The 6000-nt window shown below is 42.5% G+C and overlaps 1 protein-coding gene across 5 annotated transcripts in view; it reads left to right on the top strand.

The window, feature by feature from the left end:
• The window catches only part of MAP3K7 (mitogen-activated protein kinase kinase kinase 7), a 77417-nt gene that overhangs the window by 57589 nt on the left and 13828 nt on the right, over positions 1-6000 (top strand). The gene's annotated exons all lie outside the window — the stretch shown is intronic.

Raw genomic sequence — 6000 nt, 5'->3', positions numbered from 1 at the left:
GAGAAAAATGTCTTTGGAATTTTGATGGGGATTGCATTGAATTTGTATATCACTTTGGGGTAGTATGGACATTTTCACTATGTTGATTCCTCCAATCCAAGAGCATAGGATATCTTTCCATCTTCTTGTATCCTCTCTAATTTCTCTCAGCAGTGGTTTGTAGTTCTCATTATAGAGATTTTTCACCTCCTTGGTTAACTCAATTCCTAAGTATTTTGTTGTTTTGGTGGCTATTGTAAACGGGCAAGCTTTCTTGATTTCTGGTTCTGCATGTTCACTATTGGAGAAAAGAAATGCTACTGATTTTTGTGTGTTGATTTTGTATCCTAATACTGTGCTGAAATCATTTATCAATTCCAAGAGTTTTTTTGTAGAGGTTTTAGGCTGTTCAATATATAGGATCATGTCATCTGCAAACAGGGACAGTTTGACTTCATCTTTTCCAGTCTGGATGCCCTTTATTTCCTTCTCTTCTCTGATTGCTCTGGCTAGTACTTCCAACACTATGTTGAATAGGAGTGGTGAGAGTGGGCATCCTTATCTAGTTCCTGTTCTTAAAGGAAAAGCTTTCAGCTTTTCCCCATTCAGGATGATATTGGCAGTGGGTTTGTCATATATGGCTTTAATTATGTTGAGATACTTTCCCTCTATACCTCACTTATAGAGGGTCTTTGTCATGAATGAGTGCTGAACTTTGTCAAATGCTTTTTCAGCATCTATAGAGATGATCATATGGTCCTTGTGTTTGAGTTTATTAATATGGTGTATCACATTTATTGATTTGCATATGTTGAACCAACCTTGCATCCCTGGTATGAATCCCACTTGATCGTGATGAATAATTTTACGTATGTGTTGCTGTATTCTGTTTGCTAGTATTTTAGTGAGGATTTTTGCATCTATATTCATCAAGGATATTGGCCTGTAGTTTTCTTTTTTGGTTATATCTTTGCCTGGCTTTGGTATCAGGATGATGTTTGCTTCATAGAATGAGTTTGGGAGAGTTGCGTCCGTTTCAATCTTTTGGAATAGTTTGTAAAGAATCGGTGTCAATTCCTCTTTGAATGTTTGGTAAAATTCTGCTGTGAATCCATCTGGTCCTGGGCTTTTCTTTGTTGGGAGCCTTCTGATAACAGCTTCAATCTCCTTTATTGTTATTGGTCTGTTCAAATTTTCTACGTCTTCATGGTTCCGTTTTGGGAGCTTGTGTGTGTGTCCAGAAATTTATCCATTTCCTCCAGATTTTCAAACTTGTTGGCGTATAGTTGTTTATAGTAGTCTCAAATGATTCCTTGTATTTCAGATGAATCGGTTGTAATATCGCCTTTTTCATTTTTAATTTTTGTTATTTGAGTCTTCTCTCTTCTTTTTTTTGTTAGCCATGCTAATGGTTTGTCAATTTTATTTATCTTTTCAAAAAACCAACTTTTTGATTCGTTGATCTTTTGAATTGTTTTTTGGTTTTCAATTTCATTCAGTTCTGCTCTGATCTTAATGATTTCTTTCCATCTGCTAACTTTAGGTTTGGATTGTTCTTGTTTTTCTAGTTCTTTAAGGTGAAGTGTTAGGTTGTTCACTTGCCATCTTTCTATTCTTCTGAAGTGAGCGTTTAATGCAATAAATTTTCCCCTCAATACTGCTTTTGCAGTATCCCACAGGTTTTGGTATGATGTATCATTGTTTTCATTAGTTTCAATAAATTTTTTGATTTCCTGCTTGATTTCTTCTTGGACCCATATGTCATTAAGTAGAATGCTGTTTAATTTCCATGTGTTTCTATAGTTTCCAGAGTTTCGTTTGTTATTAATTTCTAGTTTTAATCCATTGTGGTCTGAGAAGATACATGGGATAATTCCAATTTTTTTGAATTTATTGAGACTTGATTTGTGACCTAATATGTGATCTATCCTGGAGAATTATCCATGTGCTGATGAGAAGAATGAATATTCTGAGGTTGTTGGGTGGAATGTTCTGTAGATATCTGCCAATTCCAATTGGTCTAGAGTCTTGTTTAGATCTTGTGTTTCTCTACTGATTCTTTGCCTAGATGATCTGTCTAATATTGACAGTGGAGTGTTCAGGTCCCCTGCTATTATGGTATTAGTGTCTATTTCCTTCTTTAGGTCTAATAGAGTTTGTTTTATAAATCTGGCTGCTCCAACATTGGGTGTGTACATATTTATGATTGTTATGTCTTCTTGATGGATCAGTCCTTTTATCATTAAGTAGTGTCCCTCGTTGTCTCTTTTTATGGTTTTTAGTTTAAAGTCTATTTTGTCAGATATAAGAATAGGTACTCCAGCTCGTTTTTCTTTTCTGTTTGCCTGGTAAATCTTTTTCCATCCTTTCACTCTTAGTCTGTGTGAATCTTTATGGGTGAGGTGGGTCTCTTGTAGGCAGCATATAGTTGGGTCCTGCTTTTTGACCCAGTCAGCCAGTCTGTGTCTTTTAATTGGGGAATTTAAGCCTTTTACATTAAGAGTTGTTATTGAAAGGTGTTGATTTATTCCTAGCATTTTATTGGTTGTTTGGTTGTCTTAGGTGTCTTTTGTTGCTTGCTTTCTGATTTACTGTTTGGTTTCTGTGTTTGTTGGTTCCTTAGGTTGTAGATAGTGTTTTTGTTTGCTTGTTTTCTCTTCATGAATGCCATTTTTATTATACTAGCGGGTTTAGATTTTTCTTGGGTTTTTATGGCAGTGGTAGTTATTTTTCAGGAACCAAACCCAGTACTCCCTTGAGGATTTCTTGTAAGGGATGGTCGTGTGGTAGTGAACTCCCGCAGTTTTTGTTTGTCTGAGAAGTATACTATTTGCCCCTCATTTCGGAAGGATAGCCTTTCAGGGTAGAGTATTCTTGGCTGGCAATCTTTGTCTTTTAGTATTTTGAAAATATCATCCCATTCCTTTCTAGCTTTTAGGGTTTGTGATGAAAAGTCTGATGTTAACCTGATTGGGGCTCCCTTATAGGTGATTTGACGCTTCTCTCTTGCAGCTTTTAAGATTCTCTCTTTGTCTCTGAGTTTTGCCAATTTGACTATGACATGTCTTGGAGAAGGTCTTTTTGGGTTGAATACATTTGGAGATCGTTGAGCTTCCTGGATCTGAAGATCTGTGATTTTTCCTATACCTGGGAAGTTTTCTGCCACTATTTTGTTGAATATGTTTTCTATGGAATCTCCATTTTCCTCCCCTTCTGGAATACCCATGACTCGGATATTTGATCGCTTATGGTTGTCTGATAACTCTCTCAGATTTTCTTCCATGTCCTTGATTCTTTTTTCTTTCTTTTTGTCTGCTTGTGTTATTTCAAACAGCCCATCTTCAAGTTCAGAGGTTCTCTCTTCAACTTCGACAAGCCTGCTGGTTAAACTCTCCGTTGTGTTTTTTATCTCACTGAATAACTTCTTCAGTTCAGCAAGTTCTGCTACATTTTTTTTCAGGACATTGATTTCCTTGTACATTTCCTCTTTCAGGTCCTGTATACTTTTCCTCATTTCATCATGATGTCTAGCTGAGTTTTCTTGTATCTCATTCAGTTTCCTTAGAATTATCACTCGAAATTCCTTGTCAGTTATTTCAAGGGCTTCTTGTTCTATAGGATCTAGAGTTTGAGATTTATTAACTTTTGGTGGTGTACTTTCTTGATTTTTTGTATTTCTGGTATCTTTTTTTTGGTGTTTATTCATTGTGGCAGGGGGTTTCACAGACCACCAGTTTGAGACTAGTGACTCACTAGGATGTTGCTGTGGTTGCCAATTTCGTATGGCTCCCTCCGTGACTGCTCGGAGTCACTCCCTCGGACTGTGTGTGGTTGCCTCGGGTCTTGGGCTTCTCCGGGGAGCCACCTTTCTGGTCAGCTTGGACTCTGCTGGGCTGGTGGATCACGAACCATAGGGTTTGTGATCTCTGTTGAGCTTTCACTTCCTGTGCAGGACTTCTCCCTGTTCCGTGTGCTCTGGCCCAGGCTGTTAGATCGTGCAGTGGCGACCCCACCGGGTGTGTGGTTTCTGTCGAGTCTCCGCCTCCCTGGCCGCAAGTCTCCCCACTCTGTGTGCACTGTGCTGGGCTGGGGCGTGTCTTCTGCACCCCTCGTCTATCAGCTGGGCCTTCAAGACCCTGCTCGGCACCGCCTCGCCCAGGAAGTCTACCAGGTTTCTGGTAGGCCCAGAGGACCAGTCGCTCTGGGTGCCTTTGTAGCACTGTGTAGATCTTTCTCGGGTCTTGTTCACCTTTGTATCCCCCCGGCATAGACCTAATCTAGCGCCCTCCTGCAGCCAGCTCTCTGGCAGGTTCAAGCGGACCTGGGAACTCTCCTACCACACTATTTCCAACCAGAAATTCGTTAGGCTTTTTTCCAAACTGGTGGCCGCAGAGATGGTATCTGCCTCCCAGTAACAGGAAGTTTACCGGGGGCCGGAGGCCAGGGTGTGGTGGAGTGACAGTCGGCCTGCCCGTACTTCCTTGCCCTCCCGACACTGGCCTGGGACGCCCCCCGCCACCAGCCCCGCCATAGAACTGCGGAGGGAGTGGGAGGGGAGGCCGGCCCGCATGCTCCGGAAAGCCCCGCGCCGGGCCAAGCAAGTGGGAAGGCTCAGTGACGGCCGAGCCGGGCGGAGCTGCCAGCACCTGGGAAAATGGAGGCAGCCCCGGGGCGGTGAGTGGCCTGGTGGTGCAGGCGGGAGCCGGGTGGGCGTCAGCCTCCCAAACAGGGCTGGTCCAGGGGTCACTCACAGGGCTGTGCCAGGTCGGGTGCTCACTCTCTGTCTCTGGTTTGTCACCTTCTCCATTCTCGGCCGCTGCCGCCTCGGGCTGTTCAGTTGCGGCGCGGCTCGGGTGCTCCCAGGAATCTTCTTTAATGCCAGCCTGAAACCTCGAATCCTGAATAGGGCAGCTGGCCGCCTTCAGCGCGGCCCCAGCCTCCTGGATCCTGTCTGCATCCACAGCAGCCCTGGCGCCCTGTTTCCTGTTTAGAGACTCACTTTTGCAGCTAAGAAACAGTTCTTTTCCTGCTCCACACTTCAAAGCTGTTGCCTGTAAATGAGGCAGCCTCTCCTGCCGGGGGCAAAGTGGCAGTCACCCCCCACGACCGGCCAGCAGCTGCGGTCCTCCCTTAAGAGATGGCAAGAGGAAGGTCCACAAGTTTCCCGGCTGCCTGAGGCCCAGTGGCCGCCTTTTCCACCTCAGCTACTCCGTGCCAACCGCCACAGCCACCGCCATCTTGAAAACTCCCTCTTATTCAGAATTTAAGTACCTCTTGTTCGTTTGTTTGATAACTCTATAGGTTAGTCACTGTTTTCATTGCTTCATATTTTCAGTGTGTAGACTTATTCCCTTCTTTACCTGATTGCATTTTGGCCCTTTTGTCAAGGAAAAGTACATGCTTGATAAATTTCTTTGGTAGAGTCTGTGGATAGTGAAATCAGTTTTGTTCATCTCAAAATGTTATTTTGACCCCTTTCTTCACATTTTTGTTTGCTAAACAATTCTAAATTAGCAGTTGTTTTCTTTCAGCATTATTCCACTTTCTTCTAGCTTCCTTTGTTGCTATTGAGAATCTAACTCATATTCTTTTATGGATAATCTGTCTTTTTTCTCTGGCTGCTTTTTCTATCTTCTATTTGTCTGTTTTTTAGAATTTGACTATATATGTCCCATGTTGAACTCACTTTGTGGGTTTTCTCTTATTTTTTATGTGTGGGATTTGTTGTATCTTCCATCAGTTCTGGAAATTTTCTGTGGATTCATAGTGGATCCATTTTCTCCCCTCCACCTAGAGCCACTAGCAAGACAGATAATTTATTTGCTGCCTGCTTTTGTAGGGTGGATTTTTTTTCCTAGCTGACTCTTCCCTTGAGAATGAAGCCTTTTCTGAGTTTTAGTTTTAAGCAGAGGTTTCTCCAGTCTTACTCCCATCCTACAAAGGCCCAAGGCTTTATCATCTGTTTCTTTGAGTACAGCAGGCAGGTAGTCAAAACAAAAGCTCTTGGCCATTAGTCTTCAG

This window comes from Cynocephalus volans, chromosome 5 (genome assembly GCF_027409185.1).
Source record: "Cynocephalus volans isolate mCynVol1 chromosome 5, mCynVol1.pri, whole genome shotgun sequence".
NCBI lineage: Eukaryota > Metazoa > Chordata > Mammalia > Dermoptera > Cynocephalidae > Cynocephalus > Cynocephalus volans.
This window is presented reverse-complemented; position numbering and strand designations above follow the sequence as displayed.